The sequence below is a fragment of the Leucopleurus acutus genome (assembly GCF_964270905.1).
Source record: "Leucopleurus acutus genome assembly, chromosome: 12".
NCBI classification, from domain to species: Eukaryota; Metazoa; Chordata; class Mammalia; order Artiodactyla; family Delphinidae; genus Leucopleurus; species Leucopleurus acutus.
Genome location: NC_139154.1, coordinates 34,640,599 through 34,667,191, shown reverse-complemented (window position 1 = coordinate 34,667,191; position 26,593 = coordinate 34,640,599). Strand labels below are relative to the sequence as shown.

Here is a 26,593-nt window from a genome sequence, read left to right as displayed (position 1 = left end):
CAGGTATCGGAATTGTCCATCAGAGGCCGTCTGACCCAGATGTTCTGCGACATCAGTGGAAGAGCCAGTTTCCTGGAGACCCTCTGAGGTCCTAGGAACAGCCACCAGAGCTACCATTTGGTAAGCATGCCCCAGGGGTATTTCTAATCTAAAAATGTGCACCTGGGGTCTGACAAACCCAAGAAAATATGAGGGGTCCACAGGAGAGAAAATGTGAAATCTGGGCTGTCTCAGAAATCACGGCCACGGGCCTGGGGCCGTGCCGGGTGCCTTGGGAGGCGAAGCCAGAGGAAGCAGCGTGGGCTCGACGGGACAGGTGGGCGACAGAGGGGGAAGAGCCGAGGGGGCTCAGACCTGGCTCAGGGGCCCCGCCAGCGGCCAGCAGGCAGCGAGACCTCGGGGACATTGCTTGATCCTTCGTCTGTTCATTATGAAGCCTCCCTCTCTGTCCCGCCCCTTGGGCGCTGAGCAAAGACTGACTGGCAGGTGCCCTTCCTTTCTTCTCATGCAGAAACCTACCCAGAGCAGAAGCTCAGGGATGCCGCAGACAGCGATTCCCTTGCCTGGGGCTGGCCGTCCTGCAGACAGGCCAGGACAACAGCCCCCACCCTCCATTGTGCGCAGTGGATGAAAACGCTGAGCCGAGTGGGACGTACCACGTGTGTGCGTGTGTGTGCGCACGTGTGAGCACACGTTTGCCCACGACGCTCATCGTGCAGGACCTGCCCCTGCGGTTGAGGGTTGAAGGAGACGCCCATAGGAAGTGATATTACCAAGTCATCGCTAGTTACTCTAAAAATAACCCTCAACGTACAAGCTAGGAAGGATTTCCCTTTCCCGGTGCCCCGCCTCAAAACCACAGCAGTTTCCATTCTGCCGGCCACTTCCGGACGGGCAGGTGGACAGCACCCAGGGGAGAGGTTAGCCCAGGGTCATGTTTCTCCTGGCCCCTGCAGAACCCCTGGTCTCCATGTCCCTGTTCATCTACCATCTTACACAGCCATGGTTAAATCTCTAGGAGCAACAATTATCTTTGAACTGTGTGCAGAGGTCCACCATGCAGTGCGATTTCGGCTGCACTGAGATGCTTCTCCTTGTTGGATTATGGTTGCGAGTGTCCCACTCCTCAGGCATGATCTACACCCTCCCACCTGTCCGGCTCATCTCCTAGCCCCCCACTTGTTCATCCCCTCCAGTGACACTGATCTCCTTGCCGCTCCTGAACACCTCAGACATGCTACTGCCACAGGCCCTTTGCACTGGTTCTTCCTCTGATATCCAATTGCTCCCTCACCTCCATCAGGTCTTGGCTCAGGGCACTTCTCAGTGAAGCCTTCTGTAAGTCCTCTGTCCAAAACTGAAGCCCCAACAAACATTCTTATCCCCTTGCCTACTTTATCTTTCTCTTTATTTTACTGAATTGTCTCTCTCCCCCCAACTAGAATACAGAGTCCCTGGGGCCAGGTTTTATTCTAGTTGGTTCTCCATGGGAAGTCCAGAACCTGGAAGCTCTAGTGTGTGTGATCGGTACATGTTTGTCGAGGGAATGAATGCATGATTGCTGGGGGTGGAGGCTGGGACCCGCAGCCATAGCACACAGGTGCCTCTTCTCCAGTGCCTGGAGCAGGTGGGCCGAGATGGAGGATGCAGGGGACACACTGGCTTGTCCATCACCAAAGGCAGAGAGAGGGAAGAGAGAAAGGGTCCTCCCATTTCCCATCACTGACCCAGCACATCCTGACCAAGGACGTTCCTGTGCCAGAGGCGCCATCTGCCCCCCAGAACTTCTGATCTCTTGGTGGTAGGGGTGGAGGGTTTACTGAATATTTGCCGTGTGTGCACTGAAATACCCGGCGTCCCGGGATGGGAAGAGACACCACAGATCAGCTCCTCTGCCCCCTTTGGACCCCTGCGTCTGCTTCAGCTCCTGACGCCTCGCTACTGGCCTCAGCAGGACTCAACCTGGCCAGGCACCACCCTCACCCCGTTCACCGGTGCCCACCCACCAGCCTCCAGCTGGGCATCTATATGCAGGTGATGTCCAGGCAAGGAGACCCAGACCCAGCTCCCACAGGGCCGGTGAAAGGAGACTGGACTAATGAAAGCAGCACCTTCGTCTGTTTTCTTTGGGGAGAAAAGCCCAGAGACCCACTCACTAATCTGTCTCCTGAGGCAGGGGCCCCGCCTGGGTCTCCTGTTCCACCCCAGTGAATGCTTTCACTGGGTGAACAGGGAAGATGAGAGAAGGAAGGATGGGGCAGTGGGAGTAACACCCCTCCGTCAGGAAGTCCACACCTCAGTGTCCAAACAAGAGAGGCAGGAAAGCCCCACCCACGGGATGCCGGGAGGAGAGAGTGCTCGGCTGGTGCCGCGGCATCTGTGCCGGCGTGAAACCAGCCGCACCCGGGGTGTGCGGGGGCCTGTGGGTCTGAGCTGCCAGCTCACATCTGGTGGGAGCCCCCAGAAGGAACCGGCAACCTGGCATCTGCCCTCAGACACACCGGTCGTCATGCCAGGCACCCAGCAACCTCGGAAATTAAGGTGCTGACACTTCAGCAGGCTTGGGGTCCAGATCTTCACCTCATAGCCGAGCGCTAAAGGTGATGGCTTCTGGGTGGGAAGATGAGAATTACAAAGCGGCATCCTCTGCTTCCGAGGGCGAGCAAATTCCAAGCGTCCCGGGAGGGCTCTGAGGCTGGCTCTCCTGGGCTGGGCATGGCCAGGCAGGGCTGAGCCTCCAACAGCCGCTGCCCCAAGCCCTCCCCCGACTTGGGGAACAGAGCCCACATCCCTGGCCTCCGTGGGCGCTCACAGCACTGGGGGCGGGCAGGGCAGGGCTGAGGACTTAGAGCAGTCACTGCAGTAACTACTGGGCACCTGGGCGGGAAGGCGGAGGAGCTAAGGGGCCCCCGAGCCTCCTTCTCACCCCAGCGGCACCGGCACCGGCCCCAGCACCGCACCGGACACTATTCTTAGCTCTAATCTCGTAACCACCCTAGGGAGGGAGGTGTGATTAACCAGCTTATGGGTGAGACTGGGGGGAGGCTAAGTGGCCTAGAGGGATCCGAGTGCACAGATCCAAGTCAAAGGCCTTTGTCCCACCCACCGACTGGTTCCTTCCTTCGGGACAGGACTGAACACTCAGCTCGAGAAGAGCAACACAGCCGAGCGGCTGGCTTCTCAGCGCCGCAGCCAGCTGGCTCAGTGCAGCCCGCAGGGCAATAGGGATCACCAGGGAGCAGTACAGAGTGCCTCTGGGCACAGGTGACAGGCACCGGCTCTGCCCGGGGTCAGGAAGGCCTGGGAAGGGATGGGATGGGATGTGTGAAACGGATACAAGGGGAAAGGTGGTGCAGGCAGAGGGCAAGGCCGAGCAAAGGCCCGGGGGCTGGATGCCACCTTCGGACGGTGCAGGTGCCCTGCGTTCACAGAGCCTCCCTCACACCCAAAGCTTGATGTGAGGCCGGGAGGGCAGCGGATTCAAACAGATGAAGGGCTCACAGGTCATGCTAATTACCTTGCACTTTGTCCCTTGTCTGACAGGAGAGCAGGCGGGGTTCAGCGCTCCAGGTTTGGGGTTCAGACCCAGTTAGGGCCTCGCCATGCAGGAGGACAGGAGGCTGGGGAGCCTCTGGGCGAGGCAGAGATTCCTGTGATCAGTCTGGGGAGACGGGAAGGGCAGCAAAGCAGGGGGCTGGAGAGAGACAACTGGGAAGAGGGAGGTGGGTGGGAAAAGGGGGCGTCTGAACCCAAGCTGCCAGAGGTAACGATGCGGCTGAGGTCCCGGTGTGGCCATGGGAGGGGCTGCGTTGACAGGGCGAGCAGGGAGGGTAGGCTCAGCACTGGGACCCCGTGCCTCTGGGAGGATGGGGTCTGCGTAGAGGATGACAGGAGATGTGGGGGGAGAGGAAAGAGCTCAGTGGCAAGAACCTCAGCGACCAGGGGCCCCTTCTTAGCTAGAGGAGGGAGGACTCTATACCTATTTCCCACTTTGTCATCAGGGGTGACAGCTGGAGCCAGCTGCAGGGTGCTGCGTCCTTGCACACCATGGTTTGGGGGCGGAGCAAAGCCAATTCACCTGGGAGAGGGGCACCAAGCGTCCTGTGGGACGTGGGCTGGGAGCACCGAGGGCCCCGACCACACTCACCCTGCCCTGCTCAGGAGTGTCCTCTTCAAAGTCTGCCCCTTGCCCTCAGGGAGGCGCGGGAGAGGAGTGGAGGGCGATCGCGCCACCCACTCAGGCACTGGGAGGCTGCCGAGCTCCCAGGGCGATCCCCCGCCCTCCAAACCCCCCTCCAGGCCACATAGGCCCTCGGGGGCACAGGAGGGAGGCCGGGGAGATCAGGAGAGGCAGGCGGGAGGGGGCCTCCAGGACCCCAGACCGGAGGAGCAGGAGAGGAGAGGAGGGAGTTTGCCCGGCCCACTCGAGCCCAGGCAGCCTGCTGAGCCCCCAGGTGAGGTCCCTGCCCTCTGAGACCGGGGTTGGGGGCTCGCCTGGGCTCCTTCTGTTCCTTGAGCCTAAGCCCCACCCCGCACAGCCCCCAGGGCCTTTTCCAGCCCTGGGGGTCCTAAGCATTGGCCCCGCCCACCCCCCCAAACCTCACCCTTGCTTAGGCCCCGCCCTCCACAGCCAAGGCCTTTCCATCCCCCGCCTTTTTTTTCCTTTCCCCCTCCTCTATTTTACTACTGTGGTACTGATGTACCTTCTGGTTGTTGATTCATCTATATTTTATTTTTACATTCTTTCTAACGTATCTGTTAGTTTCCGAGTCTAATTTTATTTTTTACTTTGTTATTTTTCTCTCTCTTTTTTTTTTTTTTTTGCCACCCCACGCAGCTTGAGGGAATCTTGATTTGCAAGCCCAGGGTTGGGGGGAAGCTCCTGACGTGGGAGCTCCAAGTCCAAACCACTGGACTAACAGAGAACCTCAGACCCCAGGGTATATTCATTGGACTGAGCTCTTACAGAGTTCCTCATCTCAGCACCAAGACCCAGCTCTACCCAACAGCCTACAAACTCCAGTGTTGGAAGCCTCAGGTCAAACAACCAGTAAAACAGGAACACAATCCCACTCATAAAAAGAAAAAAAAATGAGACAGCAAAGAAGATATGTCACAGATGAAGGAGCAAGGTAAAAACCTACAAGACCAAATAAATGAAGAGGAAATAGGCAATCTACCTGAAAAAGAATTCAGAGTAACGACAGTAAAGATGATCCAGAATCTCGGAAACAGAATGGAAGCACAGATTGATAAACTACAAGAAATGTTTAACAAAGATCTAGAATAACTAAAGAACAAACAAACGGAGATGAACAACACAATAACTGAAATGAAAAATACACTAGAAGGAATCAATAACAGAATAACTGAGGCAGAAGAAGGAATAGAGCTGGAAGACAAAATGGTGGAAATAACTGCTGAGGAGCAGAATAAAGAAAAAAGAATGAAAAGAATTGAAGACAATCTCAGAGACCTCTGGGACAACACAAAACACACCAACATTCGAATTATAGGGGTCCCAGAGGAAGAAGAGAAAAAGAAAAGGTCTGAGAAAATATTTGAAGAGATTATAGTGCAAAAATTCCCTAACATGGGAAAGGAAGTAGTCACCCAAGTCCAGGAAGCACAGAGAGTTCCATACAGGATAAACCCTAGGAAAAACATACCAAGACACATATTAATCAAACTAAGAAAAATTAAATTCAAAGAAAAATATTAAAACAGCAAGGGAAAAACAAAGAATAACATACAAAGGAATCCCTGTACAGTTATCAGCTGATTTTTCAGTGGAAACACTGCAGGCCAGAAGGGAGTGGCAGGATATACTTAAAGTAATGAAAGAGAAAAACCTACAACCAAGATTACTCTACCCAGCAAGGATCTCATTCAGATTCAATGGAAAAGTCAAAAGCTTTTCAGACAAACAAAAGCTAAGAGAATTCACATCACCAAACCAGCTTTACAACAAATGCTAAAGAAACTTCTCTAAGTGGGAAACACACAGAAGAAAAAGACCCACAGAAACAAACCCAAAGCAATTAAGAAAATGGTAATAGGAACATACATATTGATAATAACCTTGAATGTAAATGGATTAAATGTTCCAACCAAAAGACACAGACTGGCTGAATGGATACAAAAACAAGACCCATATATATGCTGTCTACAAGAGACACACTTCAGACCTAGGGACACAAACAGCCTGAAAGTGAAGGGATGGAAAAAGATATTCCATGCAAATGGAAATCAAAAGAAAGCTAGAGTAGCATTACTTGTATCAGATAAAATAGACTTTAAAATAGACTGTTACAAGAGATAAGGAGGGACACTACATAATGATCAAAGGATCAATCCAAGAAGAAGATATAACAATTATAAATGTTTATGCACCCAACATAGGAGCACCCCAATACATAAGGCAAATGTTAACAACCATGAAAGGAGAAATCGACACTGCACTTAACACCAACGGACAGATCATCCAAACAGAAAATAAATAAGGAAACCCAAGCTTTAAATGACACAATAGACCAGATAGATCTAATTGATATTTATAGAACATTCCACCCCAAAGTGGCAGAATACACTTTCTTCTCAAGTGCACATGGAACATTCTCCAGGATACATCACATCTTGGGCCACAAACCAAGCCTCTGAAAATTTAAGAAAACTGAAATCATATCAAACATCTTTTCTGACCACAATGCTATGAGATTGGAAATCAATTACAGGAAAAAAACTAAAAAACACAAATACATGGAGGCTAAACAGTGTGCTACTAAATAACCAAGAGATCACTGAAGAAATCAAAGAAGAAATAAAAAAATACATAGAAACAAATGACAATGAAATCACGACGACCCAAAACCTATGGGACACAGAAAAAGCAGTTCTAAGAGGGAAGTTTACAGCAATTCAACCTCACCTCAAGAAACAAGAAAAATCTCAAATAAACAATCTAACCCTACACTGAAAACAACCAGAGAAAGAAGAACAGAGAAAACCCAAAGTCAGTAGAAGGAAAGAAATCATAAAGATCAGAGCAGAAATAAATGAAATAGAAATGAAGAAAACAATAGCAAAGATCAATAAAACTGAAAGCTGGTTCTTTGAGAAGATAAACAAAACTGATAAATCCTTAGCCAGACTCATCAAGAAAAAAAGGGAGAGGATGCAAATCAATAAAATTAGAAATGAAAAAGGAGAAATCACAACTGACACGGCAGGAATACAAAGGATTATAAGAGACTACTACAAACAACTCTATGCCAATAAAATGGACAACCATGAAGAAGTGGACAAATTCTTGGAAAGGTACAATATTCCAAGACTGAACCAGGAAGAATTAGAAAATATAAACAGACCTATCACAAGTAATGAAATTGAAATCATAATTAAAAATCTTCCAACGAACAAAAGTCCAGGACCAGATGGCTTCACAGGTGAATTCTATCAATCATTTAGAGAAGAGCTAACACCTATCCTTCTCAAACGCTTCCAAAAAATTGCAGAGGGAGAAACACTCCCGTATTCATTCTACGAAGCCACCATCACCCTGATACCAAAACCAGAAAAAGATATCACAAAAAAGGAAAATTATAGACCAGTATCATTGATGAACATAGATGCAAAAATCCTGAACAGAATCAAACAGCATATTAAAAGGATCATACACTATGATCAAGTGGGATTTACCCCAGGGATGCCAAGATTCTTCAATATATGCAAACCAATCAATGTGATACACCACATTAACAAATTAAGGAATAAAAACCATATGATCATCTCAATAGATGCAGAAAAAGCTTTTGACAAAATTCAACACCCATTTATCATAAAAACTGTCAAGAAAATGGGCATAGAGGGAACCTATCTCAACATAATAAAGGCTATATATGACAAACCCACAGCAAGCATCATACTCAATGGTGAAAAACTGAAAGCATTTCCACTAGGATCAGGAACAAGACAAGGATGTCCACTCTCACCACTCTTATTCAACATAGTTTTGGAAGTCCTAGCCACGGCAATCAAAGAAGAAAAAGAAATAAAAGGAATACAAATTGGAAAAGAAGTAAAACTGTCACTATTTGCCGATGACATGATACTATACATAGAAAATCCTAAAGATGTCACCAGAAAACTACTAGAACTGATCAATGAATTTGGTAAGGCTGCAGGATACCAAATTAATGCACAGAAATCTCTGGCATTCCTATACACCAATAACGAAAAATCAGAAAGAGAAATTAAGGAAACACTCCCATTTACCACTGCAACAAAAAGAATAAAATACCTAGGAATAAACCTACCTAGGGAGACAAAAGACCTGTATGCAGAAAACTATAAGACACTGATGAAAGAAATTAAAGATGATACCAACAGATGGAGAGATATGCCATGTTCTTGGATTGGAAGAATCAATATTGTGAAAATGACTATACTACCCAAAGCAATCTACAGATTCAATGCAATCCCTATCAAACTACCAATGGCATTCTTCACAGAATTAGAACAAAAAATCTTACAATTCATATGGAAACACAAAAGACCCCAAATGGCCAAAGCAATCTCGAGAAAGAAAAACGGAGCTGGAGGAATCAGGCTCCCCGACTTCAAACTATACCACAAAGCTTCAGTAATCAAGACAGTATGGTACTGGCACAAAAACAGAAATATAGATCAGTGGTACAGGATAGAATGCCCAGAGATAAACCCACGCACATATGGTCACCTAATTTACGACAAAGGATGTAAGAACGTACAATGGAGAAAAGACAGCCTCATCAATAAGTGGTGCTGGGAAAACTGGACAGCTACATGTAATAGAATGCAATTAGAACACTACCTAACACCATACACAAAAATAAACTCCAAATGGATTAAAGACTTAAATGTAAGACCAGACACTATAAAACCTTTAGAAGAAAACATAGGAAAAACACTCTTTGACATAAACCACAGCAAGATCTTTTTTGACCCCCCCTCCTAGAGTAACAGAAATAAAAACAAAAATAACCAAATGGAACTTAATTAAACTTAAAAGCTTCTGCACAGCAAAGGAAACCATAAACAAGACAAAAAGACAACCCTCAGAATGGGAGAAAATATTTCAAATGAATCAACAGACAAAGGATTAATCTCCAAAATATACAAATAGCTCATGGAGCTCAATATCAAAAAAACAAACAATCCAGTTAAAAAATGGGCGGAAGACCTAAATAGACATTTCACCAAGGAAGACATACAGATGGCCAAGAGGCACATGAAAAGATGCTCAACATCACTAATTATTAGAGAAATGCAAATCAAAACTATAATGAGGTATCACCTCACACTGGTCAGAATGGCCATTATCAAACAAACTAGAAACAATAAATGCTGGAAAGGGTGTGGTGAAAAGGGAACCCTCTTGCACTGTTGGTAGGAATGTAAATTGATACAACCACTATGGAAAACAGTATGGAGGTTCCTTAAAAAACTAAAAATAGAACTACCATATGACCCAGCAATCCCACTGCTGGGCACACTGAGAAAACCATAATGCAAAAAGAGACATGCACCACAATGTTCATCGCAGCTCTATTTACAATAGCCAAGACGTGGAACCAACCTAGATGTCCATCAACAGATGAATGGATGAAGAAGATGTGGCACATATATACAATGGAATATTACTCAGCCATAAAAAGAAACAAAATTGAGTTATTTGTAGTGAGGTGGATGGACCTAGAGTGAAGTTAGTGAGAAAGAAAAACAAATACCATATGCTAACGCATATATATGGAATCTTAAAAAAAAAAATGTTACTGATGAACCTAGTTGCAGGGCAGAAATAAAGAGGTGGACATAGAGAACGGACTTGGTGACATGGGGTGGGAGGGCAAAGCTGAGGCGAAATGAGAGTAGCATCGACATATACACACTGCCGAATGTAAAATAGTTGGCTGGTGGGAAGCAGCAGCATAGCACAGGGAGATCAGCTTGGTGCTTTGTGATGACCTAGAGGGGTGGGACAGGGAGGGTGGGAGGGAGGCTCAAGAGGGAGGGGATACAGGGGCATGTGTGGGCATATGGCTGATTTGCTTTGTTGTGCAACAGAAACTAACACGGTATTGTGAAGCAATTATACTCCAGTAAAGATCTATTAAAACTAAATAAATAGGGCTTCCCTGGTGGTGCAGTGGTTGAGAGTCCGCCTGCCGATGCAGGGGACGTGGGTTCGTGCCCCGGTCCGGGAAGATCCCACATGCCGCGGAGCGGCTAGGCCCGTGAGCCATGGCCGCTGAGCCTGCGCGTCCGGAGCCTGTGCTCCGCAACAGGAGGGGCCACAGCAGTGAGAGGCCCACATACCACAAAAAAATAATAAAATAAATAAATTTTTAAAATAGTTTAAAGAAAAAGTCTGCCCCTTATATTCCTTTTTTTTTTTTTTTTTTTTGGCCTTGCTGCATGGCTTGCAGGATCTTAGTTCCCTGACCAGGGATCAAACCCGGGCCCTCAGCAGTGAAAGTGCCGAGTCCTAACCACTGGACCGCCAGGGAATTCCCTGCCTCTTATATTCTGATTCGCTAATTCTCCTCAATGGGCGCATCCCACAACCAAAGCACCCAGGCCAAATGACTTACCCACAAAAACCCGGCCAATTTAGGACAAGAAACCTAGATTACTGTAGGACCTGGGTGGTTCTTTTTGTCTCCAGGCCTCAGTTTCCTGACCCATCTCATGGGAGTGCTGGGCAGGCTGTCCCCCCAAAGCTCGTTCTTCCCTGTTCATTCCGCTGAGCTGGGTCAAGTCCGTGCACACCGGCACGTGGTCAGGACCCCATAGAGTGGTAGAGGCCCCTCAGCTCTCCATCCTCACCTGCCCCCAGGCCCGTCTGGTCTCCAGGAACACTTACCCAAGGCCAAGTGGAGGCGGAGAGGGAGCAGGGATCAGAACCTCGGAGGCCGATTCCACGTCCTGGCCCGGGCTGCTAGACCATGCCCTGCAAGAGAGTACAGACCAGTCATGTGGGGTGGGGACACCCCGGCTCAGAGCAACTGACTTTCTCCCCAGTCGGTTCCGTGCAATCTACGCACATTTCCCCGTTATCTTCTCGTAATACTAGGTTCTCTCCCTCCACAGCAATGATCATGGTTTATATGCACTCACTGGAGCGGTCCTGAGGACAGGAACGGAGTAGCTCACCCACCCGGAAAGCCCAGGCCCCCACAGTGTGAGGGGCCCCGGGGCTCCCCTTGCTGCTGCAGACTGAGGGGCTGCAGCTCCCCCGAACTGACTGTGAGCTCTACAAGGGCAGGGAGGCGGCGTCTTTGTTTCTGTGCAGCAGGCTCCCGGCCCAGAGCCTGTATGCAGCAGGTGCTCAATAAATAATCCGTGTTTGACAAACGAGTGCCCCAAAATGCATCACACGGACATTACTGCAGGCAGAGTGCACTTTGCTCAGAGTTGAAATTCGACCCTGCTTCACCAATACAGAGCTTCATATGCCAGTTACATTATTTAAACTCACTGCTAGGATTCCAGACGTGGAGCAGAAAAGGCACACATCTTTCCACCAGAAATTCTCACTGGAGGTCACTTACAGATTTTATACATATACATACACACACATATATATCTATATGTAACATTTTTAATAGACTTTATTTTTTAGAGCAGTTTTATGTTCACGGCAAAACAGAGCAGAAAGCACAGAGATCCCGCAGACCCCCCGTCCCCCAGACACAACTTTCCCCACGTTCAGCATCCCCTCCACACACTGGGGTGTACGTGTTACGATCGGTGGACCTACAATGGTACATACTATCACCCCAAATCCATAGTTCACATGAGAGTTCATTCTTGGTGTTTTACATTCTGTGGGTTTGGACAAATGTTTAATGTCCTGTATCCACCATTATAGTATCATACAGAGCAGTTTCACTGCCCTAAAATTCCTCTGTGCTCGCCTCGTCTCATATTTTGAAAAGGTGCTTTCACGTCAATGATCTCAGCGAATCCATCTCACGACTCTGTGATCTCTGCTTTGACACTCAGGGAAATCAAGGTCCAGACAGGGTCAAGGGCCCTCCACAAGGTCACCCTCGTGAAAACCAGTAACAAGAGTCGGTGGCAGAATGTGCTAGAAGCACTGTGTCTGGTGGTCATTTTATCATCCCACCCTCCTAACAGCCCTGGCGGGGAAGGTCCATTCTAACCCCCGGTTTACAGAGGAGCAAACAGACTTGGGGACACTTGCCAAGGTCACACGCAGCTAAGTGGGACGCTCAAAATGCAAATCCCTAAACCCACTTCTGCTCTTTCCAGATGCACTTGTTAGTTACAGGGGCTTATAGGAGGCACGAGAATGCAGGGGGAAGGCACCGCCTCCGGTTAGGGGGGCTTTTGCTTTCCCGGAGCTGGAGCAGGTGGGTCCCAGGGCTGCAGCCCTCCTGGGGGGACCCCGCCCTCCAGCCATACTGCACAATTAATACCTAGGGGCCTCGCCTGGCTGCAGGTCAGTCCGACATCCGGCCACAGAGGCCCCACCATTCCCAGCCTCGTGGGGGCAGCCCTGCAGGAACATCGAGCTCAGGGATCAGCTCAGGGATGGATGAAAGCATCCCTAGTCCACATGGACACCGTCCTGTCTCACCAGACACACCCCAGCTCTCACGGGGCAAGCTCTGTGCAGTGGGGAGAGCAGAGAGGTGCGCCTGTGCAGAGCGGCCCTATGATCTCTGCCATCCTTAGTTTCCCCATCTGTGACAAGGCGGAGGGGCTGGATCCCTGGGAGGCTGGGCCAGCTCTGACACCGGGCTTCCTAGCAGGAGGGGCCATCATTCCAGAGGCTTCTGGCTCCCAGGCTGCTTGGGAACACTCCATTAACTCAAATTGCAAATTTCCTCCTGGCTCTATCGCTGAGCCACAGGGGCTCCCCCTGCCACCAGCTTTCCTGTGACAGATAAAGATTACAGTCATTGCTCGAGATGGAATCGAGGAGCAGAAGTCATTATGCAGAAATAATTATGTTGAGTTATGTCTGGTTGCTCCTGATTTCTGCCTCACAATTGTCTTACAAATGGTCCTGCCTCTTCCTCTCCGGGACAGCAAACTGCGGAGGCCTGGGTGATTCAGACAGACCTCCTGGGCCCAGTTGTACTGCTCCAAACTCCTCCTGCTGGGTGGGGCATCAGCATCGTAGGGCAAGGTTCTGTGACACCCTTTCCTTTCTCTGGGCACTTGGGACAGAGGAGGGGTAGAAGACAAAAGCCCTGGGGAGGGGGCACACTCACTGACTCACCCACATGCCCCACTGCATTGAACCCTCCTAGGAGGCCCTCTTCACCCATCACTTTCTCCTGGGGCCCTGCCTGACCTCTCAGCCCTTTGTTCACGTTAGGCCTAAGGCACCTCCCTCTCTTAGGTCTGGGGTCTCTGAGGAGTGACTCAGGCAGTGACTAGGATTGATTCATTCTTATACTCCCAGCTCCTAGCACAGAGCAAGGCCTCGGGAGAACAGAGAGGGCTGTGTGGCTGGACTGCTTGGGCTCCAATCCTAGCTCTCCTATTCCCTAGCTGTGTGACCCTGGCCCATTATTTAACTTCTCTCTGCCTCAGTTTTCCAGGCTGTAAAATGGAGACGATAATAATCCGACCTAGTTCTCAAGCTCTTATAAAGATTAAATGAGCTAATGCACGCCCACACAAAAGACTTGTTCATAGGAAGAACACACTACATGTCAACACTGACTAAAAGAGCAGAGAGGTCTCGAAAACATTCTTGTAAGACTCTAAGCCAACTAGAAAGACACAAACTATCGAAACTGACTCAAGAAGAAATATGTCTGAAACACCTATAACAAGGCAAGAGATTGAATTAATAATCAAAAAATTACTCACAAAGAAAAGCCCAGATGGTCTCACTGCTGAGTTCTGTAAACACTTAAAGAATTAATAACAATTCTTCACAAACTCTTCCAAAAAGTAGAAGAGGAGGGAACACTTCCCAACTGGTTCTATGAGGGTAGTACTACGCTGATACCAAAACCAGATAAAGTCTTCACAAGCGAAGAAAGCTACAGACCAATGTCCTAATGGGCGTGGATGAAAAGAGAAACAAACCAACCCTCAACAAAATACTAGCAGACCAAATCCAGCAACATAAAGGATAAAAAGAATCATGCATCACACCAAGTGGGATTTATCTCAGGAATGCAAGGTTGGTTTACCATCTGAAAATCAATTAATGTAGTATATCATACAATAAAATAAAAAGCAAAATCACATGCTCGTCTCAATTGATGCAGAAAAAGCATCTGACAAATCCAACATCCCTTCATGATAAAAACACTCAAACTGGCATAGAAGGAAACTTCTTCGGTCTGACAAAGGGTAGTTGTGAAAAACTCACAGCCAACATCATACTTAATGGTGAAAAGACCAGATGCTTTTTCCCTAAGATCAGGAATGAGACAAGGATGCCCACTCTTGCCACTTCTATTCAACATTATACTAGAGGTTCTAACCAGGACAACTAGGCAAGAAAAAGAATACAAGCCATCTGAATTGGGAAGAAGAAATGAAATTATTTCTACTTGCAGATGACATGATCTTATATATAGAAAATCCTAAGGAATCCACAAAAAAAAACCCACCTAAATAGAATTAATAACATAAGTTAAGCAAGGTTGCTGGATACAAGATCAACATACAAAAATTAATTGTATTTCTGTACACTTGCGATGAAAAATCTGAACACGAAATTAAGAAAACAATTCCATTAGCAATAGCATCACATATAGTTGTAAATGTACTAAAAACCATTGCGCTGTATACTTTCTAAGCGTGAATCGTATGGAACGTGGATTCTACCTCAATAAAGCTGTTTTTAAGAAAACAGAATCCAAGCCAGCGCTCTTGTACTTCTCTACCTCAGAGGACAGAACGGCAAAGGCGCAGGGAGACAAGCCACAGGGCTTCCCAGTGCTACAGCCCGGGGACCCAACGGGGCTCAGAGCTCGTCAATGTGGCCGACCTTGAGAACCTGGTAGACTCAAGTCCAGGCTGAGCTGCAAAACTGCCTTGAAACACCCCCTCTCCCCACAGCATGCACTCCAGAAACATGCTGAGTGCCTGCAATGTGTATTAGGTGCAGGGACACTGGTCCAACTTTTGAGGAGCCCACAGCCCAGTGGGGTACCCGCAGGCCTGTGCCAGATGTCAGGGGTGGGCAGCCAAACACAAGCTCTAAGGATGGCTCTGCATTCAAGGGGGTGATCTGGTCCACTGGCGGGGCAGGGAGGGAGGTGTCCCTCAGGATACACCCTCGGTCCAGGCTGAAAGAGCTCAGTTCCCGAAACCACACGTGCTGCCCCGCAGGGAGCTCACTGTGAATCGCCACCTAAGAAGCAACAGTTCTGGGGCTATTTCTGGGGCCAGTTCCTCCTCTAGTTGCCCAGGCCTGGAAGGCCCAGTGCCCATCGTCCTTGCTGGCCAGCCCTTGGGAAAGGCAGCTACACAAGCTTCTTCCTGCCAGGGCTCGACGCCTCCTCTTGCCCAGCCACAGGCCTCCTGGGCTGCCTCTGATCTGCCCGCTCACACCAGGGTGGATGTGTGCTCAAGAGATGACGAATTATTTTAATATATCCTGAAGTCCAACTTAATTCAGCAGCAAAGTCCCGGTGGGAGAAAAATATAGTGGGTCTGGAGTCAAAGACGGATGGATTATGGATTATGACTATTTCTGAGGTGACTGTGGTTTTAGGATGACTAATCCCCCCATGGTCCCCAGGTAATCAGGGCAGTGGCTTGCAGAATACTTTCACACAGACGTTTGGCACAAGACAGAGGCATTTTCTTCTACTGCTCAATTCAAGAACCGAGTTAGAGGGGCTGCATGTCCTGCAGATGTCCCTGGGGGCGGGAAAGACCACAGAACATACCATGGAAGCCAAGACGTGCTGGTGAGACCACACAGGATGCAAGCTTCACAAAGGGGCGCAGGACTGGAAAGGACATCAACGCGATAGCGAGCTAAACCCTGAGCCCTGCGTGGCCATGACCAGTACCCAGCACTAGCCCTCCGGTCACCTGGGGCCCTGGCGGCTGGCCAGCTGCATTCCCACTTCCAGTGGGCGCTCACAACGTCTTATTGTAGCTCCTGTGTCCACTCCCATTACTTGGGTATTTGAGCTCCTGTCACTAAACAAAAGGAACCTACAATCTCCAACCATTTTGAAAAACTGTCATATTTACTAAAGATGGCTACACACACTCCATGAACCAGAAATTCAACTTCTTGATGTATTCCCGACAGAAAGTTGGACCTATGTCCACCGAGAAGGCTCACAGCTGCACGACTTGTAAAAGTCCCTGGTGGAAACTGTCCCTGTGTCTATCCACCATCAATGAATAAGAAACTGTAATGCGTTGGTACAGCAGAGGACCACAGAGCCATCAAAACGAACCTCAGTGACACATGACACATAGATGAAGCTCTAAGCACGACGCTGAGTGAGACGGGAAGACACAGAAGAGGACATGCTGTGCGAGTCCATTTACAAAACGGACGCGTGGTGATTGGCATCAAGCTAGCGGCTGTATCTGGTGGGGGGCAATGACCAGAAATGGTCACGAGGGGGCTTCTGGGTGCTGGGACACCGATTTGTTCATTTTGTGAAAACTGACCAAGCTGTCCACTTAATGCACGCAAGTTAAATTTCAGTAAAAAGTTAAAGGAAGGAAGCGAGGCACCCGCTGTCATTCCTGCATCCATCCCAGCCCACCCAGCAGATCTGGGGGCTTCCCGGGCGGCCCACCCAGGCTGAGGACTGGTGGTAACTGTTCTCATAGCCCATGGACATCTCCCAAGACAGGTCCACTTATGAAATGGTGAGAAGAGAGAGCTCTGAAGTCGGGCAGGCTGGGTTCAGGCCCTGACCTCCTCCAGGGGCCCCAGTTTCCCCACATCTGTCCAGGGAAGCTGCTAGAGATGTGAGTTTTCACAAAGTGAGACCCCTGTGGACCCAGCGCCTAGCCTGCACTTCCTGAAATGTCAGCCACCCATTTATTGGACAGAAATTTACTGATGAACTACTGTATATGCCAGGCATCAGGGGTACTGAGTACTGACCAGCACCCCACTTCTCGGAGGGCTGGCTTTCCAGTAACAAGACACCAAAAGAGAAAGTACGCGCAGATCACAAACTGCTAGGAAAAAAATAAAATGAAGTGATTTGACAAAGATTACCAGGCGGCTAGGGGTCAGGGCAATACTCTAGCTTGGATGCTCAGGGAAATCCTGAGTCAGGGACACACATGAGGAGGAAGGGGCAGACTTAGGAAGACAGCTCAGAGCAGAGTGAGCAGCAAGTGCAAAGGCCCTGAGGCAGGAGTGTGCTTGGCATTGTCAAGCAGCAGCAAGTGCAAAGGCCCTGAGGCAGGAGTGTGCTTGGCATTGTCAAGCAGCAGCAAGAAGGTGAGTGTGGCCAAAGCACAGCAAACAAGGCCGAGGTGGGGGTAAGAGATGCGCTCAGCAGCTCAGCTCACATTTTTATTTTAAGCACAATTGTTGTAGAAGAGCTCTGGGAAACCAGAGAGTGCTACAAAAATACCAGGCATTGGGGAATGGGATTATAAGATTCCCTGGAACTGAGGGCAGCAAAAAGTGGGACCTTCTGGCGACCCTCCAGGCCTCCCCCAGTGGTGGGGGGTTGGGGGTAGGGGCAGGTTACTTCTAAAGGTCCTGCACTTCCTTGAGACGTAACATTCGAGTTTGTTCACTCTTGATCCTCCGTGGGCAGGAAAGAACATAAAATGGACATAAAGAACATAAAATGGCTCATTGCCCACTAATGAGCCTCCGGAGGCCCAGCCACTGCTCCCACTCGACAGGCTCCTGATGCCAAAGACCAGGGGCCATAAAAACCCTGCCTAGCGTTCTTCTCAGGCGGCGTCTGAGGCACCTCCTGTTCCCGACAGAGGAGGAAAAAGCAAACCTTTGCCAACAGAGAACAATGAGGCAGCCACAGGGGCAACACCGGTAGGCCCGGGGAAGGGGGAGCAAGAAATCCAAACCCGAGCCGGCAATTTCTATTTGGGGGCACATTCTGCCCACAGATACGCCCACCGTCAGCGGTCAGTCTCGGCCAGAGAACGAGCCTCACGCTTTTGCAGTTGAGGGGACCCTAGAGACCCCAGGCTGGTGCCGGGAAGTGGCCAGGCCTCCCCCACCCCCGGTGAGGCCACCTCACCTGCCGTGTACATGGACCTCCACCATGAATTCACCTGGGAGGAAAAGCTTCCGCTGCAAAGAATAATAACAAAGAAAAACCACCCACGTTGTCCCACCCTTTCTCTCACCTTGCAGTTGAGCAGACAAACATCCCCGAGAGAAGGGTCTCACCCAGGATCACAGAGCCAGGTCCAAGCCCGACCTCTCACCCAGGATCACAGAGCCAGGTCCAAGCCCGACCTCTCACCCAGGATCACAGAGCCAGGTCCAAGCCCGACCTCTCACCCAGGATCACAGAGCCAGGTCCAAGCCCGACCTCTCACTCAGGATCACAGAGCCAGGCCCAAGCCCGACACGGTCCTGGAGGGGTGCAGGCGCTTTCAATCTGCTGCGCAGAGATGCGAAGATTCAGGCCCCTTCCAGGTGCTCAGACTGCATGTCACCTGTCCCCGCTGGTCACTTGTCCCGTCAGCTGGGCCACAGGTCTCTCTCTTAAATGTTCTGAGAATTTTACGAGTAACGATGTTGGAGAAGAGAGGGGAAGGGTTTCGAACGAGCTGTCAACATTGCTCTTTTCCTTGAAAGCCCGTGGGCAGGAGAGGACAGGAATGATGTGCCCCATGAACGGCAGCAAGGGCCACACCCGCGACCCCAGCTGACTTCATGACAGCGGGGTGACACACTGGATTCAGTCTCACCCCCACTTCATGGATGAGAACACTGAGGCCCAGAAGTTCAGGGTCTCTCCTGGAGCCACAGGGCCAGAGAAAGGAAGAGACTGTGGGCTTCTGACTCCCACTCAGGTCACTCAGGGGAGGTGTCAGCACTCCCAAAGGGGCTACTTGATGTCCAACCAGTTCTTCCCCCTCAGAACAGCTGTCCCTTCGAGGAAGGAGGCTCTCTGCCGGCCCGGGACGTGCCCGGTCTGGTCGCAGGCTTGAGGTGGGAGCTAGCTCCGGCCAGCCCACCTGCTTCTCTGCCCTGTGTGCCCCTATCCACTGACCCGACGGCCCATGAGTCAGCCGACCGTCCAGACACAGAGGGCACACAGACCCAGAGCCCTGCCCTCTTGGGGCTTAAGTTCTGGTTACATATGGTTCATGCCACACATTATAAGTCCTGAGGGGGGAGGGGGAGAGGTTTGCAATTCTACACAGGAGCCAAGGAAGGGGTCACCAGGTGACAGTGGCCATGCCTTGTAGACAGGCAGCCCGTGGCCTCTGTTCTCCGGCTGCAGGCCCAGGCGGGGTCCCTCACCATGGACGTCTGGAGTAAGTAACGACGAGGAAAGAGAGCACGGGGGCGCCCTTACCGCACCTGCCATCCCAAAGTCCCCTCCCTTCACAGCCAGTGCGGCCACAGCTGGGCAACAAAGGACAGGAAGGCCGCTTCTCGACAAGGTGTCCCTGGGCCCACCCTGCATGCCCCGGACAACAGGTACTAGAGCATCAGGAATAGGGGTGGGTACCAAGCACCCCCTTCACATGGAAACGGCCCGAAGCGCATCAGATTTGGACTCTGACATGTCACCATGTGGCTCTGGGCAAGTCACCTGTCCTTTGTGACTGCTTCCACCCCGTGAGCTCCCGCAGGGGACTGCAAGGACCAGAGGAGGCGACACATTCACGTGGAGGCCCTTGAAGCTCCAGGACCACCGGGCACACTCACACACCGCCCCAGTCTCGGGATCATCACCCACCTGTAGGTGGGGAAATGGAGGCTCAGAGACATTAAGCCACTTTCCCGAGGTCACACAGCCGGACGGTGCTATGCCAGCTGAGCCTGCCGGGCCCTGCAGGCCATATGACCTGCGCAGTGGGGGCTGCCAGAGACTACACCTTGCCTTCGAGGAGCGACAGATAAAGGAGCGAGGAAAGCGGCGCTAATTAAGCATTGAAGTGTAATTAAGCGAGACGCGCAAGACAGCGCAGAGGGTAGTGAGGTGGGGTCTGTGCAGAGGGGCCCCTGGCCAGGCTGCCCGCAGAGCAGTCTCCTCAGGCCAGCCTCCAGATGCCTGCCCCGTACCCTGACTGAAGCCCTGGTGGTCCCCCAGGCCCCAGCACTGAGCGTTTGGGGACTCTGACAATCCAGCCCCAGTCCAGGTACCCCTGGGGCCTCAGGTTGAGGACGTGGAAAATTCCGAGACTCCTTCCCACACAGCCTCCCCCCATTCCCGGGGCGCTGGGAGTCTGTGAGGCCTGCCTGGAAGCTGCCTGCTGGGGCTCCTGGCCCTTGAGACTGAGCGCTGGGAGGGCTGGGTCTTGTTCCTACATCTGTCATGCACGGCGCCTGGAGGGCGGCGGAGCGGACCCCGAGCGTTTAACGAATGAATCGTCAACCAGGCGGCTCCGAGGAAGAGGAGATTCGAGATGAGGCTGCTGAGAACGACACGGCCAGACCATGGAGGGCTTTGAGCACTGGGGTCCAGGTCGCTCTTGGCAATACGGAGCCACGGTGGGCTCTTAAGCAAGGGATTAGGAGGAAGACCTGCGTGGCAGCCTGGGCAGGAAGGAAGGACAGCAGTGCTGAGGCTGGTGTCAGGGAGACCATCGGAGGAGTGGGGGTGAGCGACGCGGGCACTGACACTCGTGAATATCGGGGATTTTTAAGGGTGACTGCGATCACGTGTGGCTTTCAGCTGGTCACACACAGAAATGGGAAACAACCCCGCCCCCCAAGACAGAACTCTAGTGCATTGTTGGCATTAATGTCCTAGTTGCCGGTCCACCCTGAAACCCCCAGGCCAGCTTGTGCTCCGGGCTGTGCTTCCCAAAGCAGGTAACGGGGAGGAAAAGCATAACTTCCTCACAAAGAAAGGAAAGCGCCTAGAGAGCATCTGGGCTCCCCTGAAACGCAGCAGCCTGCAAAGCAGCCCGCCAACGGGCAGCCAGGGCCGTGGAGCGTTGAAGCAAGTTCTCCTGCGAAGCCACTTATCCAGCCACTTATTCAGCACAGAGCTCGCGCAGCCGATGTGCCGTATCCGCGATGAAGGGAGAGTCATCTGAAAACACAAATAAATTATTCACTCCCCGCAAACGAGCAGCCTCTGGGCTCCTGCGGCAGCTGAAAGGCTCTGCGAATCCTATTAGCGACAGCGCTCAGCCGAGCAGAAGCTGGATCCCGCCGCCGCCCGCTGTGGGCGGCTCTAGCCGGGAGCTGCCCACGCTGCGACCCATTCCGCGTCCGCGGGTGAAAGAAGCCCGGCGCCACGTGGAGAATCACAGCCCTGCCGGCCTGACCCGGGCGGCACGGGGCCCCTGGGCAGAGCATTTACACCGGAGGACCGGGTCCCAAGGAGCTGCCTTCCACACAGAGCCTCCCCAGGCCCCCACTCCGGGGTCTGCACCGCCCTACCACCACCCATCAGGACCCAAGCCTGGGGTCGGCCCGCTTGCTCGAATGCAGAGTCCCAGGCCCTGCCCCAGACACCCTCTGGGGCTCAGTCCACAGCACCGCATTTCCCACACACGCTGGAGCTGAGGTCACCAGGAGAAAGTGCTGGGGTCCCCGAGTCACCCCCGGATCGACGGCAGCTCAGCCGGCCTCGCAGCCCTGGACAGCCCTAGGTCAGGTTCTGGGCCTCTCAGGGCCCCAGGTGCTCTGGGGGGGCTCTTGGGAGGATGACAAGAAAGAACCTTTGCAAAGCAACTGTCACACATGGGTCTCTGCCCTCTCCGTGTCTGTATCTTTGATTCCAGCCTCTCAGCTCACTTCACAACTGGGAAGAAAAGCCTCAGGGGTTTTGACTGCCAAGGCGGGGCTCCGCGCCACTATTTCCTCCGCCTGGAACACGCCCTCCGTCCCCGCGGCCCCTTCCTCGGGGAGGACTCCCACCTCCCCGCAACGCCCCCCTCGCTTTGAACGCACTTTGCCGGGGTGCCGCTCGGCGTCTGTAGCACAGGGGAGGGGCTGTGGACGGGACGCGGCCCGACCGCGGGGCCCACAGGCGGGCACAGAGCCGCGGGTCAGCGTGGCGGTGAAGCGGTGACAGCGTGAGAGGGGCGCCCGCGGCCCACAGCGCTCGTTCAGCTGAAAGCTGTCTCTCTGCCGACTTGTTGCACGTGATGTGAGCGCGCGGGCTCTGTCCCCCCATCCCCGTCCTTGCAACGAGGGGTCTTCTGCAAGAGCCACACTTCTCACCTCTCTCCTTGGCGGGGAGTAAGGAGAGGGCTTATCTGACCTGGCTAAAGAAACGACCTTCCAACCTCATTCCCCCAGCCCCGCTCCCGTCTCCCCTACTCTGTCCCGACAGCGGACGCTGGCAGCGGGTCTGCTGTCTGCCTACGACTGGGAGACATTTTTAAGGGTGAGAGCAAGTAGCAGGAAGCTGATTCTGGCCACAGAGCAAGCTTGCCAATCCAGAACTACCGGCAACAATAGGGTGCGTGTGCGTGTGCGCGTGTGCGCGTGTGCGTGCGTGGGTGTGTGTGTGCGTGCGCGTGTGCGTGTGTGCGTGCGTGTGCGTGTGCGCGTGCGTGTGCGTGCGCGTGTGCGTGTGTGCGTGCGTGTGCGTGCGTGGGTGTGTGTGCGTTGCGTGTGTGCGTGTGTGTGTGCGTGTGTGCGTGTGCGTGTGTGCGCTGTGTGCGCGTGTGTGTGCGTGTGTGTGTGTGCGGTGCGTGTGTGCGCTGTGTGCGCGTGTGTGTGCGTGTGTGTGCGTTGCGTGTGTGCGTGTGCGTGTGTGTGCGTGTGCGTGCGTGTGTGTGTGTGCGCGTGTGCGTGTGTGTGTGCGTGTGTGTGTGTGTGTGTGTCTGGAGACATGTCTGGTCATTATAACTGGGGCGGGGGAGGGATCGGCAGTGGGGGAGTCATCTACTGGCACCTGATGGGTAAAGGCAAGGATGCTCGTAACACCCCAGTGCACAGGTCGCCCCACCACAGTCATGCAGCCCAAGCCGTCCACAGTGCCGAGGGTGAGATCCTGACATAAACGCTGTCCCCTGTTGCTCACCACTTGGGTCCACCTCTCCACTGGTTTCAGAATCTAGTGGCCTGGGGTGTGCGGATGGAACCACACCCTCATCTCCAAATGCCAGGTCAAAGGTCCTGCAGGGCGCAGAGCCACTGCTCTGCCCGCACCCACTGCTCTGCAATCATGGCGACCACAGCCACGTTTTACACTCACCCTACTCGAGGGCAGCGGGCAATGTTTTAGGAAGCCCAGCCCTCGGGGTAGTATGAGCCCCCATGAAGACCTGGGGGCTGCCTCTGTCCTGCACCAGCGGTGACCCAGGCCAACCAAGATGCCCAGGGGTTCCCACATTTGACCCTTCTCACAGGAGTGATGGGCTGGTCTCTGAGATGGAACAGAAGTCTCATTTATGCATCCTTTCACTCATTCAAAACACATTTAATTGAACACCTACTATGTGCCAGGCACTTTCCCAGGTGTTACCGATGCAACAGGGAACATGCGCAATTCTTGCTTTCAAGGAGCTCACTTAAGTGTCCCAGGAGATTATGGGGCAAAGTGACAAGTGCCATAAGGATAGTGAGTATAAAATTCGAGGGGGGCCGTGGTGAGATGTACAGCCCTACCTAAGGATCTGGGAAGGCTTCTTGGAGGAGGTGACATCTAAATGGCAACCTGAAGGATGACTAAGAGTTAGCCATGCAGAGAAAGAGGAAATGCAGAGGGGTGGGGTCTAGGGAGAAGCTTTTCCAAGGATTCCCAAGACGCTCCCTCACCCAGGCAGGGGCAGTTGACACACCACAGCGTGGTGGGCGGCTGCAGTCAGGACCCCCAGCTCCCAGGTTAAAGGGACCTGAGAGGATCAGGTGGGGAAGCCTTTGCCAGGAGCCCACAGGCTTGTGTCCAGCAGGGCTGGCCTGGGTGGAAGAAGCCCAGGGGCCAGTCATATTGAAGACACAAACAGCAGACACACATCCACCCCCGCCCAGACCACAGCAGTGGCCCTGCGTAAATACCCTCTGGCCCCCCGAGGAGGCAGGCTGACCTCTGCCGGCCTGCCCACCACCTTCTCACCATCCCCAGGGCGCAGGACCCTGGTGTCCCTAGACCAAGCCAGCCTCGTGCACTTCCTGACTGAGAGCTGGATTTTTTTTTTTAATTATAAATTTACTTTGGCAAAGGGAAACGCAGCCCACAGTTTCACAACCAGCTCTGCCTACACCTCTTCGGTGCTGTAGACATTTGTGCAGTTAAAATTGTGCCAAGGTTTTCTGCAGTGATGACAATTCCTGTCTGGACCTCCAGGTAGACCCGGCGCAGGGAGCCCACCCTCCCTTACAAGAGGGCCCCCTGGCTCCCGGAAGCTTTGCCCAGAGGACGCACAGCCGGGCCTGCTCCGGACTCCAGCTCGGAGGCTGCAGTGCAGCCTGCGTGGACCAACCGGGAAGAGTCAGGATCCGCATGTGCGCAGAAGCCTCCCACGTCTTTCCATTTTTTCTCAAACCTGCACGCTCATGAATGAATGAATCTGCACTAAACCAAAGTGCACAGCTTGCCTTTAACCCTGTTAAATTCGTCTTATGTTCCGCTCGTCCTTTCAACCTACCAGAGCGTCTGGAATTTCATAGCTCTCCAGTTTTGTACCCTCAGCCAATCTGATACACATGCCACATCTTATAAAGCGGTGGCTGAAAACGCAGATGCGGTCGGCAACCACCATCCCATCACTCAAGGCGTCTGGGGGTCGGGTCATTCGGCTGCCTGTGAGGCCACCTAACCATTGATCTTCAGCGCCCGTCACCAGAGGCCCAGCTGCACCATGCTTGAAGGGCTGGGCCCACAGCTGTCCTCTGATAGCCCAGCCCATCAATAAGCAGGCGGAATTGCGTGTCCTCACGTATGGCCACCCTCAGACCCGCCTCCCAGAGCCATCGACACCTCGCCTTCAAATTAACTCCCGCTGGGAAGCTGGGACTTCAGGTCTCATCTCTAGAATCGCTCGTTTGCTCAGGTGGACAATCACAGGGCTGTGGGCTGGAGACCCAAACACGCTTCCAGTGGAGGGAGCAGAGTGGTACGGGGGGCAGGTCACAGGGTCGCATCCAGTGCCAACTCCCCACTCCGTCCTGATGCCACCTGGAGGGTGCCAGGGGCACGAGGACCACCTTCCATGGAATGAGAAGGCTGGGCTGAGCCATGTCCAAGTCCAAAACTTCGTGACTCTCCATTAAAAGTTTACAAAAACTTTTGCTGTAGTTGTTGTTGTTTCATTTTGTTTTGTCTGTGGCCACGCGGCACGGCACGCGGGATCTTAGTTCCCCGACCAGAGATCGAACCTGCGCCCCCTGCATTGGAAGCGTGGAGTCTCAACCACTGGACCGCCAGGGAAGTCCCTACAAAAACTTTTTAATGACACAGGAAAATGGGCTGAAATGAGAGTAAATGGAAAAGGTGGGACGTGACACGAATGTTACATGACGTCAAGGAAAACATACCGCTATGTCTCTTCACCTCTCTGTAAATAAATACTGACCGGAAGAGATGGCCCCAAAGGTTAGCTGTGATTACCTCTGAACTGTCGGCCTGCAGATCATATTTGCTTTCTTCTTTTGATCATTACCCGCCTTTTTTACAATGAGCATTTAACGTATATAACCAAGGGCTGTAGCGGGGGCTCAGTTCAGCCACCGCCCACTCGGCCATTCAGGGTGGACTCGGCCCCCGCTGCCCAGCTTACCTCACGCCTCCCGGCGGCGCCTTCTAGAAGGACCAAGCTCTGAACAGCAGGGTGTTGGTTTAACCAATCGTCGTGCACGCCGAGGAGTGAAACAGTACAAAGCCTGCAGGGTCCGGCCACGCGGGGTGATTTTAATAAACAGAGCAACATTTTTCAATAAGTTATGACGTCAGGTCACAGCACAGTATGTAAAACATAGAGTCCCGTTATGGTAAACTTGAATGAAACATGCATTTTGTGACATTCACGAGAGTAGGAACTCTAAGACAGTGTGATCCGGGGCGGCCCTGCCCGCTGAGGAGGGTTTATTTCCCCACTCAGACTTTTAAGGTTGCCCCAAATTGCTCTCCACTCTCCCCCACGGGCTCTGGCACTGGCTCGGCCTGTACCACCCTCCTCGGCAGTGGTCCCCATACTTTGCTCACCTATCACCTTCTTAATGAGGTCTGCCATCGCGACTTACCTAAAACTGCGAGACCCCCGCCAGCTTGTCTCCCTCTCCATCACCCTGCTCGATCAATGCCTTCCCGCGGCGTGTAGCGCCCGACACGTGATACGATTTACCCACCACATTCATTATTGGTCTCCCCCGAGAAATGCGCACCTCTTGAGGCAGGAAGCTTGTCGTTTTATTTTTCAGGTGGATCCCCAGAGCCTAAAACAGTACCTGGCACATAGCAGGCACTCAATAAACACCCGTTGAATGAGGAACGAACACGTATAA

The 26,593-nt window shown here is 52.1% G+C and overlaps 1 protein-coding gene across 2 annotated transcripts in view; it reads right to left on the bottom strand.

Moving 5' to 3' along the window:
- Window positions 1-26,593, bottom strand: part of HPCAL1 (hippocalcin like 1) — a 111,812-nt gene that overhangs the window by 21,296 nt on the left and 63,923 nt on the right. Inside the window, exon 2 of one of the 2 annotated variants that reach the window (XM_082851594.1) lies at window positions 10,904-10,990. The exons of the other annotated variant lie outside the window; for it this stretch is intronic. The gene's annotated coding sequence lies outside the window, so the exon portion shown is untranslated. The remainder of the gene's footprint in view (window positions 1-10,903; window positions 10,991-26,593) is intronic. 2 annotated transcript variants of the gene reach the window in all.